General features: G+C 42.3%; 1 long non-coding RNA gene across 1 annotated transcript; it reads right to left on the bottom strand.

Moving 5' to 3' along the window:
- Positions 1–2,226: 2,226 nt before the first annotated feature.
- LOC123290100 (uncharacterized) lies at positions 2,227–14,400 on the bottom strand. The gene is made up of 4 exons (XR_006534435.2): positions 14,149–14,400; positions 3,911–4,027; positions 3,086–3,510; positions 2,227–2,470 (listed from the first exon to the last, which is right to left on the bottom strand). It is a non-coding gene; the product is annotated as an uncharacterized lncRNA (long non-coding RNA).
- Between the last annotated feature and the right edge of the window lie 145 nt (positions 14,401–14,545).

The raw sequence follows: 14,545 nt of genomic DNA, 5'->3' as shown, positions 1-14,545 counted from the left end.
TCCAAACTACTTCAAAACATATACCTCAACTCATTTTTCGCTAGAATGCCAAGTGGAAAAATACTAAAGCAAGATTCAGTTTACGTCGTGTGTTTTATGAAGAAAAATGGCAAGATAACCCTTCTCCACAAAAAGCACTTACAGCCTAAGAGCACTTCCGGGTTGGGAAGCTTGCCTGTCTGTAAGAAGCACTTGTATAGCACCAGTTCATGTTCAAGACAGGCTCTGGAGTTGTCAACAGATCCTCTTCTTGTACTTGCTATCAGTAAATTTGCTGTAAAGACTTTCTTTTGCACCATCTGGTGTCAGTCTTTTGAGAATTTGGTAAAATTTGAATTGACTCTGGACATTGTTAAGATTTCCCTCAAATTTCCAATTATTACCAGCATCTGTAAATCTTGTCCACTTTAGGTAACATACCTTTCCATTCATTACGCATGGGACCAGGATTATTTTTGTGACAAAACATTCACGCTCTGTCTCTGCATTTAAAAAATACTAACTATTCTGTTTCTTTTCCATTTTCTTCAGTGACGTTTCATGAAACCATTTAAAAATAAATGTCATGAAAGGCTTTTTTTTTTTGGAGGTACAATTGACATATCACATTATATTACTTTCAGGTGTACAATATAATGATTCAGTATTTGTATATTTTGTATATATTGCGAAATGATCACTATAATAAATCTAGTTAACATCCATGTGAAGGGCTTTTTATCGTTGATAAATCCTCAAGGTGAACTAAATCCCCAGCATTTTTTTTTTTTTTGAGGAAGATTAGCCCTGAGCTAACATCTGCTACCAATCCTCCTTTTTTTCCTTTGCTGAGGAACGCTAACATCTGTGACCATTTTCCGATATGTGGGATGCCTGCCATAGCATGGCTTGACAAGTGGTGCATAGGTCTGCACCAGGGATCCAAACTGGTGAACCCCAGGCCACTGAAGCAGAACACGCAAACTTAACCGCTGCACCACCAGGCTGGCCCCTGATCCAGAGCATTTTTACATGAAGATACTTACCAGGCTTGCAAGGTGAGTTTTAAATGTGGTGGATTTATTAGTCAGGGCTACTCAGGTTGCAAGTGACAGAAATCAAAATCAAAATAACCCTTATAACTAAGGGGATTTAAGGGACAGACACTGGTAGATGCCAGAGCATGGCAGCTCTAGGCAGCTAGGCCCACCATCAGGGTTGTGATGGCTTTGCGAGACAAGCAAGTCTCTACTTCCCTCTGACTAGTAGTAGCCTCAGTCCCTCAGACCTCTCTCTATGGCTGGGAATATGGCCACTGGAGCCTTGGGAAGACATCCTTACAATTCCACACCCTGTCAAAGACACAAACCAAACTAATAAGCAAACTGGTTTTATACAGGCTATTGCAATAGGGAGAGCATCCCAGATCTGAAGATCACAGTGTCTCAGCAGGGTAGTTTTGTCTGGAGACTTTTATACAGAGGAGTAGACAACTTATAGGTGCAGTGATTTTACATTTGGAATTGTTGTTGTAATCAGGGTGTCTCAGTCAGTCAGCTTGAGCAGGAAGTGTTTGTGTCTGGCTAGTTTCAGGGGGACAGACAGTTCAGATAATCATGGATGAGACAATGAATGGGAATTTCGAGTCTCTGTGTCTGTGTCACAGGTAAATAAAGGAGTCATCTGTGAGTCTTATCTATGTCACACAAGGAAGAGTGGTTCTTTGCAGTAAGCTGAACTTGAAAGGGTGGGGGGAATTTCTCAACCATCTCAGATTTCCAGGAACACAGGGTTTAGGTAAAGTTCAATACTGTCAAGACAGAGAAGAGAGAAAGAATGTTCTCTACCAGCTGCAGGTGAGGCATCCCTGAGAAGAGCGACATCCGATAGCTGCCTATCTCTGGTTCAATCTTTGTGGCCCAGTGGGAGGAGGTGCCATGAAAGATTCAGCCTGGGTTATGCCCACCCCTTTTGTCAGAGTGGTGAAGAGAAGGGGTACTGGGCACATAAAGAAAATAGCTCCACAGTGGGCAAACTGTCACAATTTAATTCCCATGGAACTAAATTTGAAAACTTTTCCTTAAAGCAGAAGACACAAACCTTTGTTCAAAGTTAAATAGTGGCACTGTAATAACCATACTAGTAAATCACCATGAATCCTTGTTCTAGATATTTAAACAGTCCAGAGTCTCACATGATATCCCATGTTTCCTTCTTTAGAAAAATTGCCTCTCCCTCCTTACAATCTTTTTTTTTTTTTAAGAGTTTATTTTTCCTTTTTCTCCCCAAAGCCCCCTGGTACATAGTTGTGTATTTTTAGTTGTGAGTCCTTCTATTTGTGGCATGTGGGACGCTGCCTCAGTATGGCCCGATGAGCCATGCCATGTCCGCATGCAGGATCCGAATCAGCAAAACCCTGGGCTATCAAAGCGGAGTGCACAAACTTAACCACTCGGCCACGGGGCTGACCCAGCTACTTCCAATCTTAATGCTATAAAATTCAAACAACAAATAGGCTTCAGTAATATTTAAAGTTGTGACATGACCCCTCTCTCTCTCTACTTAAGTTACATTCTATTTTTGAAAATTTTTTTCAAGGTACTTACCACCTTCCCATTCTACCTCGAGGCCAAATTTGGCTTAATGTGGGCTAGAAAGCACAGAAATCCCTGCTCCCACCACCTAATTGCTTTAAGGCCTCAAGGTATATGAATCAGTATGGCAAGAAAACAGCCCATAAAGGGTCAGCCCCTTGGTGTAGTGGTTAATTTCATGTGCTCTGCTTCCATGGCCCAGGTTTGCGGGTTCGAATCCCAGGCGCGGACATACACCACTTGTCGGCCATGTTGTGGTGGCGTCCCACATACAAAATAGGGGCAGACTGGCACAGATGTTAGTTCAGGGCAAATCTTCCTCAAGCAAAAAGAGGAAGATTGGCAACAGATGTTAGCTCAGGGCCAATCTTCCTCAACAACAACAAAAGCAGCTCAATGTACTAAGGTTCCCAGGAAATTTGACTTCTTGGATCAGCTGGTGCCCCAAGAAGCAAATATAGGCTGGAATTCTTAGAGTCTAAAGAACACTTAAGAGTTTTAAAACTCCTCACCTTTCCATTTCACCAGGCCAACTGCAGATAGGGAAACAGAGCAAAGAAACCCTAATCTGTGAAGGATTAGGATTCCAACTTGTAGTTAGTCGGATTTAAATTAATCACAGGTTGTTTAATCAGGCTGCTGTTGCTGTTGATGAAATCTTTGTGGTTTCCTTTTCTTTTGCCATTAAAATTGTAACCCAGATACCACCTAGGGGCTTCAGTATTCTTAGAGAATTGGGTAAACTTGGCTCCAACATCCAGGGTCTGGGGTAATTCAAAGACGACTCTACACTTTTAGTGGTGTAATTCCTCTTCGGCTTCTCTGTCTTTGTTCCTGCCCCAGGTCATACCTGGATGTGAAGCTGCATCCTTCTTGCAGGTGCCCACCAGAAATCTGATAATACCAGCATCTCTTGATTTGATTGAAGATCTATTGGCTGCAGCAGAGGTTAGTCACATTGTAGATGACATGACCCCTCTCTCCCTCTCTCTGGCAATCAATGACCTCCCTCATTTCCTCTCAGATTAAGACCCCTTCCAAAACCTTACAATCCCTACACATCACCTCATGAAACTCTCCGGAAGGTGAGGTATAGTAAATAAACCTCTTCGCCCCCTATATATAATGTTTATTTCAAAGCCCACCCAAGCCTATCTGCAATTCCTCAGCTCTCAAGGATTCTGGGGCACAACATTTTCTCTCACTTTATCAACACTGTGAGACATCTTTTGGGATGTCTTTCCAGCTCACGACGGTCCTCTGAGACTGAGTGTTAGCGACCCTATATTTCCAGCTATACACTTACCAAACAAGTTGGATCAATTAAGGTCTCTTACCTGGGAATTTTATATTAGAACTGAAGTTCTTCAGTTTTCATCCCTGTGTAGGGCTTCGCTTAAAGCATGTACATTCTAAGCTGAGGGGCAGCCAGTATGTGGAGAGGGAAATCTGGTCTACAGAGAAAGAAATATATTAAGATACTTTTTGCTAGAAGTAACAGAAATCTCAACTCAAAAGCTTTCATACTAGCCTGAGTGTGTCTGCAATGCTCTCTTTGTTGGTTGTCCCTGCTTCTCTCGTTTATGCTGAGGGGCCTCTGTGTTAATTTCCACTGTGTGGCAGGTGTCCAGTATAGGTGTCTTTGGAGGGACCCTCTGGACCTCCCACTCCACAGTTCCCTGATGAGGGAGATCCCAGCTCCAGCTTGACCATTCCTTCTCAACTGCTGCCTTTACTTTCAGGGGTCCCCTCTCCTACCCAGCAGCCTGCTGGGGTAGGGTCTGGTGAGACACTCCAGGTTTAGCTACCTATTTCAATGTACAGTGGATCCCTGGGAAATATATATTCCTTTGTCACACCAGACTACTTTCCTCTATTAGTACTTTATAGCCAGCTCTCTCCAGTGTTCTTCTCCTTTGTTTATATTTGTCCCTCCTTTGTTCAAAGGAGAAAACTGGCAAGCACAGGCCCTCAGCCTCAGCAGATGGCTAACTAAGGCATACAATGGAGATCTCCCCTCCTTGCATGCATCTCTCTCTAGGCTTTACAAGAGCTTCCCTTCTCACTTGTCTTCCCCTGAGAGACAGCACCTTCCACCCCTCTCCTACTGGGAGGAGGAAATCTCTTCTCAGGATGAAGTAATTCTGTACTCCCCACAAAGCAAATCACCATCTCCCTTTCACTCCTCCCCACTTCTCCTACAGAGATGGAGGGTTGGGGTAGGTCAAGCGGGGAGGAGGCTGGAAACGCTAGACTGTTTCTGCCTACTCTCTTGGGGGAGTTGGCTGGCTCCAATTACTGGCAATTTTCTTAAGGGTGTGGGTTAGTTAGCACTTTTTTGTTCTCACCTGTGGGTCCTAATCACCAATCTGGGACAACTGGGAAAAATCTCAAAATCTCACGCAATATCCAGTTAGAGCTACAATAATAACAACTATCTCTAACACTTGAGCTATTGCTGTGTGTCAGGCAACGTACATTTTATATTAACTATCTTATTTCGTTGTTACATTGATCCTATGAGGTAGGTCCTATTACAGTATTTCTCCCATTTTTCAGGCGAGGAAACTGAGGCTTACACACTATTAAGCCACTTGCCTAAAGTCACTCAAGCAATACCTGGTGGAACTGGTATTCAAGCCCAGGTTGTAGGGCTGCAGAGCCTTAAGCAATCTACTATACGTCCTCTCTTGTATACACATGGGAAGCACACTTCCCCGTCTTTTTTTTTTGCTGAGGAAGATTAGCCCTGAGCTAACGTCTGTGCCAATCCTTCTCTACTTTATATTTGGTTTGCTGCCAGTGTGTCTGATGAGTGGTGTAGATTGGTGCCTGGGACCCGAACCCATGAACCTGGGCCACAGAAGCGGAGTGTGCTGAACTTAACCACTATGCCATGGGGCTAGCCTCTTGCCTGTCATTTTTTAAGGATATATTCCTTGAAGTAAAACTATTGTCACAGAGTATGCACACTTTTCCCAAAATACTCTTTAGGAAGACTGAACCTGGTCATGGTTTCCTTTATTCCTTTGCCAGTACTGGGTATTGTAATTTGCTTTATTTTTTTCCAATATGGTATGAGAAAATGGAATTTCATTATTGTTTTAATTAGCATTTTAAAAAATCCCAAGTGAAGGGGCTGGCCCAGTGGCATAGTGGTTAAGTTTGTGAGCTCTGCTTTGTGGCCCAGGGTGTGTGGGTTTGGATCCCGGGTGCAGATCTACACATCGCTCATCAAGCCATGCTGTGGTGGTGTCCCACATGCAAAAAACAGAGGAAGACTGGCACAGATGCTAGCTCAGCAACAATCTTCCTCAAGCAAAAAGAGGAAGACTGGCAACAGATGATAGCTCAGGGCCAATCTTCCTCACACACGTGCACGCACACAAAATTCTGAGTCAGGTTGAACATTATATGTTTATTTGCCATTTGTATTTATTCTTTAGTGAACTTCTAATCGTTAGTCCATTTTTTTTTTCTGATTGACTTAATGACAACTATGTATATATCAAGAATATCATCTCTTTGGTATTATATATATATTAGTAATATTTTTCCCAAGCTGTTGTCAAAGAATAAATGTTTTTATTGTGGTAAAATATACATAACAAAATTTATCATTTTTAAGTGTACAATAGAGTGGCATTAAGTATATTCACAATGTTGTGCAACCATCACCACTATCCATTTCCAGAACTTTTTCACAATCCCAAATAGAAACTCCGTACCCATTGAAAAAAACTTCAGACTCACCCCTCCCCATAGCTCCTGGTAACCTCTATTCTATGTTCTATGAATTTGTTTATTCTAGGTACCTCATATATGTGGAATCATACACTATCCTTTTGTGTCTGGCTTATGTCATTTAACATAATGTTTTCAAGGTTTATTCATATTGTAGCATGTGTCAAAATTTCATCCTTTTTTTGGCTGAATAATATTCCATTGTATGTATATACCACATTTTGTTTACCCATTCAATCTGTTGATGGACAGTTGGCTTGTTTCCACATTTTGGCTATAGTGAATAATGCTGCTATAAACATTGGTATACAAGTACCTATTTGAATCTTTGCTTTCAATTCTTTCAGGTATATACCTAGGAGTGCAATTGCTGGATCATATGGTAATACTGTACTTAACATTTTTAGGACAAAGTATAATTTTTTAAAAGTTAAAAACATACAAATATATATGAGACATGTCAGTGATTTATTTAACTCATCACTGAGGGGACCACCTTATTCAACAGAGAACTTGAGACTGAAATGAAAGAAAGTATGCTGAAATTAGATTGCTAAATTAAATACAAAACTTGTTATTGTTCTACAGAGCAATAAAAGCATAATTTTTGGGAATATGTTTTCTACCAGACAGAAATCATTTGCATCTCTCCCATGCAAAAACCATTTGCAACTTATCAATCTTCTATATGTTAACATCTAGTTTTACAGAGTGTAGGCCCTAATCAATAGAAAATGGCAAGTCAAACAAAGTTATATTTTCCTAAAGAATCATAATGGCCCTTAGGTGGGCTTGTTAGACAATGTTTTAGTATGATATTGAAATAGCAAGCAGTAATCTTTTTGTCTTATCTCCAAATTTTGGGTAATTTTTCTTAACTCTGTATTTATTGCCCTTCATTTTGGTTATGGTCTTTTTTGCATTCATTTTTCTATCTTTGCTTTCACTCTTTTTGTCTTTTGGTGTTATGTTTACAAAAGTTCACTATATGTGTGTGTGTTTGCAGAAATATATATGTATATATTCACCTTTATTTTCCGGTAATTATATGGCTTTGTTTTTATAATTTTGTGAAAGGTTTTTATTTGTAAACTTATAAATATTTATCAGGAATATATTCTTGCATGTGGTTTGAGGCAGGGATTTAAATTTTTTTCCCAAGTGGTTACCTAAAGTCCCAACATCAACTCTTCTCTCACTAGTTTGAAATTATTTGAATTTAGTATCATATACTAAATTCTCATACTTCGGTTTGTTTCTGGACGTTTATTTTCATTTGTCTGTGTCTTTTCAGTTACCAGTATCACAGCTGTAATTATTACTGCTTCATTACACTGTGTTTCCTCTTTCCTCTTGCAGTTCTGACAGGACGGCTCTGATGCTAGCAACCACACCTTTAGTCAAGAGAGCTGCTCCTCGCAGTGGAGGGACAAGTGGCCAGCTTTGCTGCACGAGTAGCAGCAACTCTCAAATGTTGCAGTGAAAATGTGTTGCATGCTTTAGGAAATGCCATTGAAAATACTAGAGGAAGAGAGTCACCTAAGGAACTTGAAAGTAAATGCTGAGTGGCATGTTTGTGTGTGTGTGTGTGTCTGTCTGTGTTGCGGGGGTGGAGTGGGGGAGATCATTTATGAACTTCCTCTCAATCACATGGTTATACTTTCTGCTCATTTACAGATGAGATGGAGATGCCAGATTGTTGCTGTGTTCCCCCCACTTTGGAAGGGGGTTTTACTTTTAGAGAAGCCCTAACAAAGAGCATTAGAGAGAAGCCCTGATGGAGGCATTTTAGGCACTCCGCTGACATTCTCAAGGACTGGAGGAGATCCTTTAGGGCAGGTGGGGCGTTCTTGGGCCCCTGGATCTCGTTTAGGGGTAAGATAGACATGCCAAAGATGAATGTGTGACTTCTTCCTGACTACTCCGAGTATGTGCTAATACTATTGGAACAAGAAAAGATATCCCAAGCTCTGCTCTCTGGTGTTGGATGCTGAAGGCAGACAGGGTATTCAGCTGGAATCTAGGGTCACTTCACTTCTCTTTCTTCAGAAATAAACTTTTGTCTTTAGTGGAAATGGCACAAAATACATCCATGTTTAATTGACCAAATAGTATTTTTTTTTTTTTTGAGGAAGATTAGCCCTGAACTAACATCTGCCACCAATCTTCCTCTTTTTGCTCAGGAAGACTGGCCTGGAGCTAACATCGGTGCCCATCTTCCTCCACTTTATATGTGGGACACCTTCCACAGCATGGCTTGCCAAGCAGTGCCATGTCGGCACCCAGGATCCGAACCCGTGAACACCAGGCCACCGAAGTGGAACGTGCACACTTAAGGGCTGAGACACCGGCCAGCCCCAGACTAAATAGTATTCTTAAAGGGCCAGTCATCCAGTCTTGAAAAATGACTTATAACCACATTTCTACTCTCTGCTGAGTACTTCGTTCTTTTAAAGCATTTCAGGAATACATACAGTTCTTATCATGCTTTTTGTTATGTAATGTCTCCATAGTGGAAGCTTCTTTTGGCCACCTTTTCCAGTCTTGTCTTTGTCTTATCTGGAAGAGAAACTGATGCTTCCTGTGAGCTCAAATCATTTCCTCTCTTGTTTCAGCCTGCTTGTTGCTGCTGTTGCTGCCTTTGGCCATAGGGATGGATTCCTGTGCTATTGCTAGGAAAATATGTTAGTCACTCTCCTCTGAGTTAGGGCTTGCACTGCTGGCATTCAAGTGTCAAACTGTAATCGTCTGTGATATATTTAGATTTTGAACTCACATTGCATTTGAACATTAACTACATGTCAACAAGAAAATAAACGGCCCTCCTTTGGTTGTGAAGCAATGTATGGGCAGAAGGCCACATGAACTTGTTCATAGCAACTCTGTTCATAGTAACACTGATTTTTTATCAAATTACAAATATTCATACTCAGATTCCTCTTTAATCAGGAACACTGAAAAGTGAATTATTATCAGAGGATACAGGGCCTTTTAAAATCACTGTTTTTTTTTTAAAGATTTTATTTTTTTCCTTTTTCTCCCCAAAGCCCTCCAGTACATAGCTGTATATGTATTTTAGTTGTGGGTCCTTCTAGTTGTGGTACGTGGAATGCTGCCTCAGCATGGCCCGATGAGTGGTGCCATGTCCGTGCCCAGGATTCGAACCGGCGAAACCCCGGGGTCGCCGAAGCAGAGTGCACAAACCCAACCACTCGGCCATGGAGCCAGCCCCTAAAATCACTGTTTTTGAGTTGTAGAGCACAAAGTAAAGAACATTCTGTCCTGAGACAAACGAGCTGTATTCAACTGAAAAGAAACTCAGCACAGAATACAAGTTGTGATGAATTTGACAGTTAAAAGACGGTAAAGAAAATTTTGTAATTTGTAGAAAGATGATGGCACCTGCTACTAGGGCAGGATAGCCCCTGGGGGGGGTCCCTCTATACTCAGGAACAGGACAAGCCTGAGCAGAGCTGGGCGGAGCAGGTTAGTTACGCTTCTGCTCTCAGCAGACCAGACCAACAGGCAGGACTTTGGGGTGGAGTTGGAATGTCAGCTGCTAGAGGTGGAAGAAGGCTGAGCCTGGGGCTGGTTGAGGAGAGGGTGGAGCCGGATAAGAAGGTTATGAGTCAGGCCAGGAAAATTATTGGTGATCAAGGGATCTCAATGAAGGGGTTAAATTTTCATGATCATATCAGCTTGTGTGGCCTGGAGAAATCTCTGCCAAGTTCATGTAGCATTTTAAGATTATAAAGAGGGAAAGGGCTGGGACTGATAACCATACTGCAAGCCATATGTGTAAGTGTAATCAGCCCGAATAAGGGCAAAAATGTGGGGCTTGAGGAAGGACCTCAGAATGAGATCATAGTGCTACTATGTAAGCAGTTTGATAGACAGTGAGGAAGGATGCTAGGATTTCAGCCAATTTGGAGTTATAAGTGAACTGTAATGGTAGTTTTTATATCAGAAGAGCATTGTGATTAGAAAAATGCTTGAGGGGGAAAAAGCAGACTAAATTGTGCTCTACTACTCCCTAACCAGTACTTCTTATATTTATACTTGTATTTATGATTGAACAAAGTTAAACAAATTTCCTATAGGACTTCTCAGAGCCTTTAAAATGGTGATAGTAACCTATTAATATCTCATGGAACATTGTCCTGTGGAACACAGTTTGGGAAAGGCTTGTTTAACCCAATGTTAAAAAAGACATAACCAAATTCAACCATAAGATATAACAAAAATACTGAAAGGAAGGAAAGTATTCCAAAATGTCAACAGTGAATGACTCTAGGTGAATTATTTCTCTTACTCTTTGTGTTTCCCATATTTACTTCAATGAGCCTTTATAAGGAACATGAGCTTAAAGAAAGCAGGAGATGAGTGTTGGAGTAAGAGTTTTAAAAGCTGTGTAACCTTGAACAAGTTCCTTAAGCTCATCGGGTCCCAGTTTTCTCATCTATAAACCTGAAAAATAACACCTACCTAATGGCTTTGCTATGAAGAGTAAATGGATTATGATATCCAAATTACTCAGCACAATATCCGGCATGTACTGTAGGAGCTAGACATCAGGTAACTACCATTGTTATTGAGTTATTAGTTTAAGTAAGGAGTGCTGGTTTGACTAAGGGCACTGGTCCACTCTCTGTGATAACAGGGAGGCCAGGAAACACACGATCTGAGCTTGTAGCTTTCTCGTGAAGCAAAGAATTGCAGACACTGCTCCAGAGCACAGGACAGGATTCCGTGGGACACTTGGCAGAGAAGATTATGAATTCCCAACTGACTGAGAACCTTTTGTCTTGTGGTGGGCAGCCTTTGAACACTGTATACTTAAAACAAACACATAAAAACCTTCCTGATTGCTTAGAACTAAATTTAATCATTGTACCAGACAAAGGCATTTAACGACCTCCTTCTAAAATACTCAAGATGCTCTGCTGAATGAAAATAATTTGTGCTCCAACCACAGTGCCTCCAACATTAAATATTCTGGCAACTTTACTGCTTCACAATTGTGATTCTTGGAAACTTGTCAATTTAGATTCTTTAGAATTCTTAAATAACTTTTTCTGACTTCATTTATTTAAATATCCCAGAATAGCCTCTTGAGCTATAAGTTCGATGATCCAGGAAACTATTTATAGCAGGATGAGTACTCTCTGTGACTGATGTTAGTTATGTTTTATTTTGAGAAGGACAAATCATTAAAAAGATTGAAAGGGTCAATGGTATTTTGAACTGAAAGCAGTGCCAAGGCAAATAAGGCAGGTGGGTATGCAGCTGGAACATAAAAAGCTATAGATGTGCCAGTTTAGCTAAAGGCTGGGGAGGCCTCCCACAAGAAGGAAGGCAGAGACAGAGTCTGTAACCCGGACATGTGATCTTTAGGTAGATTAGACACCTCAGCCTAGGGCAGCGTGGCCTCTGTTTGCACAGTGCTTAATAACCCAGAGCAGACAGATGGAGACAGGACTCTTTGTCATAATTAAGGCCAATACTGTCCTTGGTGATGCAGGGTTGGTGACTCGAGGAGTCAAAAGAAAGATTTCTTGGACTCAAGATCTGGCAGTAGTGCTCTTTTATTTAGAGAATAGTGTGGAATAGCATGGGGACAGGACCCATGGGCAGTCAGAGCTGCTGCTGCCAGCATGGGGACAGGACCCATGGGCAGGCAGAGCTGCTGCGTGGGGACAGGACCCACGGGCAGGAGGAGCTGCTGTTGCCGCTTCTGCTGCCAACGTTGCTGGAGAGTAAGGCTAAATTTAAGGCATAGGTATGTGAGCCATCTCTTTACAAAACAAAGGAAAGAACATGTAAAAAAGTTAAAATGGTATCAGTGCAGGTAGGGTCTGGCCATTGGGCGGTCCCACAACTTTTAGATAAGAATAAAATCGGATTAAGTAAAGGGCAGAAGCCACCACCCTAAATCAGTTGCATGAGGTTGCCAGACAGTAACCAACTTAGGTTCTTGCCTTTCGCATTGATTAAGAGTTTCTAGAGACAAGGTCATCTCCCTTCTTCCTGGCACAGAGAGGGAGGCATCCCCACAGATGGGGGTTTCCCTCACAAATGTAAATGCCTCCCAACAAAGGGCAAGCAAACTCTGCTCCTCGGAGCCTGCTTCTCATCTGCAGTTTTAAAAGTAACCAGCCTAAAATCCTCATCACTTGGTGTCAGTGATATCCCCCTAGGCAGGAGAAAAGTAGGAGAGAGAGGAAGGTGAAGGTCAACATAACTTTTTTTGTGTTAAAATATACATAACATAAAATTTATCATTTTAACCATTTTTTTTGAGGAAGATTAGCCCTGAGCTAATATCTGCTGCCAATCCTCCTCTTTTGTGCTGAGGAAGACTGGCCTTGGGCTAACATCGGTGCCCATCTTCTTCTACTTTATATGTGGGATGCCCACCACAGCATGGCTTGCCAAGCAGTGCCCATGTCCAGACACAGGATCCGAACCGGCGAACCCCGGGCCGGGGAAGTGGAACTTGTGAACTTAGCCACTGTGCCACGGGGCCAGCCCATTTTTTAACCATTTTTAAGTGTACAAATCAGTGACATTAAGAACATTCACCTTGTTATGCAACCATCACCACTATCCATCTCCAGAACTTTTTCATCATCCCATACAGAAACTTTGTACCCATTAAACAATAACTCTCCACTCCTCCCTACCTGAAAGCCCCTGCTAACCACTATTCTACTTTTTGGCTCTATGAATTTGCCTATTCTAGGTGCCTCACATAAAGGGAATCATACAAAATTTGTCCTTTCATGTCTGGCTTCTTTCACTTAGCACAATGTTTTCAAGATTCATCCATGTTGTCGCATGTGTTGGAATTCTGCTCCTTTTTAAGGCTGCATTACACTCCATTGTATATATATGCCATATGCTAAAAATCCATTCATGCATCAGTGGACACTTGGGATTTGAGTTGTTTCCACCTTTTGGCTATCATGAAAAATGCTGCTATGAACATGGGTACATAAGTATGTGTTCTGCCCTGCTCTCTTTTTTCAAAGACTTTTTCTTGCTGCCTCCACACGCACCCCCCCCCCCCCCGCCCCCGCCCCCAGCATTCAGTACTTGTTTTTGAAGACAAAAACAGGTCTGATTTAGCCAGTGGGAAACTGTGCGGTAATTTGCAAGTTTAAAGCAAATAATGTGGGCTTTAGGCATCGTTCCTGGAGACTGAGGTGCGTCCCTAGGTAGCAGGAAATGCAGACATTTGCGAAAACTTACTTTCTTCTTTGTTCATTCACTTTATAAAATGGTCCAATTTAATCGTTCTAGCCCTGGGATTGAGATCTTCAACCCAGACTTACACTACAGCAATACAGAATTTGTAGTTCTCCTCAACCCAGACTGTTGAGGAGTCTGTTGCTGTTTTTTTTCCAACTTGAAAGCAGCCTTTCGCTTTTCTAGGGAGTCTGCCTAGTCTCCACCATTCAGTTCATGTAACACTAGCCACCCTGTACTAGGATCCTTCTTAACTTGTTTACCCTCGTGACCGGTTGGATTCAGGTTTTGTGCGGTTGAAGTTTATACACTGTCGGGGGCCCTTAAAAACAAGTATCACAAAGTAGATATTTAGCACAAGAAATCACAACAAATTACAGGAGACTTGGAGATTCAGATTCTCCTTCTTCCGAGATCTCTTTAAGCAATTTATCAGGAACGCTTATTACATAGAAGTGCTTTCTGATCGCAAGCTGGCTTCCCCACTGCAACTCTCAGCAACCCCCTGCTCTTCTAGGTGCCCGTGCAATCGAGGGGCCCTAAAGTTTAAGATTCATTAGCTTCATGTAATCCTGCCACTTACCGGCTTGCCTGAACGGACCTAGGCAGCGTGTTATCTATCTCTGTCCCTTGCATCCAGCTCAGGATGGCGCTTGGAATGCGCTGGCGGTTAAAAGGCTTAGTCCCGTAAGCATCTCAGTCTGATGTACGGACACTAGTGGTTTAGAAAACGGTGCGACAAGGCTGAACGAAAAAAACCAAGGCGGTGGGACTGAGAGTGGATTCCTCCCCTCCGCCGGAGAGGGCGCTGTCTTTGACTTGGACACAGCCCAACCCAGGGCTCTGCTCGGGGCCGCGTCCTCTACCGGCCGGCCCACGCCGAGGGCAGCACAGGAGAGGGCTTTCCGGACTTGGACATTAAGCTCGCACTCCCATTTTGGAGGCCCAACCCAAGGGGCGGCGGATGTTTCACCACCCCC

This window comes from Equus asinus, chromosome 9 (assembly GCF_041296235.1).
Source record: "Equus asinus isolate D_3611 breed Donkey chromosome 9, EquAss-T2T_v2, whole genome shotgun sequence".
Lineage (NCBI taxonomy): Eukaryota > Metazoa > Chordata > Mammalia > Perissodactyla > Equidae > Equus > Equus asinus.
The sequence above is the reverse complement of the archived record's forward strand: the minus strand, read 5'-3'. Positions and strand labels throughout refer to the sequence as shown.